A 413-nucleotide genomic window follows, 5' to 3' on the forward strand; every position below is an offset into this window, starting at 1 on the left:
GAGAAACACTTGTTGAAATTGGGTCCCAAATAGGCTAAGAACTCGGAAACATTGCGTTGAACCACTAAATTACTTATCTAGTGTTTTTTGGCGTTAGAATATGTTAGAATACATTAAATTTGATTGATTACAAGTGCTAGATATGCATGAAGAGTGTTTAGAAGTGTGTAGAAAGAGTTGCCGAAATTTGGTCCAAAATGGGCTACGAACCCACAACCATTGCTTTGAAGCATTAAATAGCTTGTATAGTGTTGATTGGGGTTAGAATATGATAGAATACAATAAATTTGATTTATTACAAGTGTTAGAGATGCATGAAGAGTGTTTAGAAGTATGGAGAAAAACTTGTTGAAATTGGGTCCCAAATGGGCTAAGAACTCAAAACATTGCGTTGAAACACTTAATGGCTTTTC

The sequence above is a fragment of the Capsella rubella genome, unplaced genomic scaffold (assembly GCF_000375325.1).
Source record: "Capsella rubella cultivar Monte Gargano unplaced genomic scaffold, Caprub1_0 scaffold_1, whole genome shotgun sequence".
NCBI lineage: Eukaryota > Viridiplantae > Streptophyta > Magnoliopsida > Brassicales > Brassicaceae > Capsella > Capsella rubella.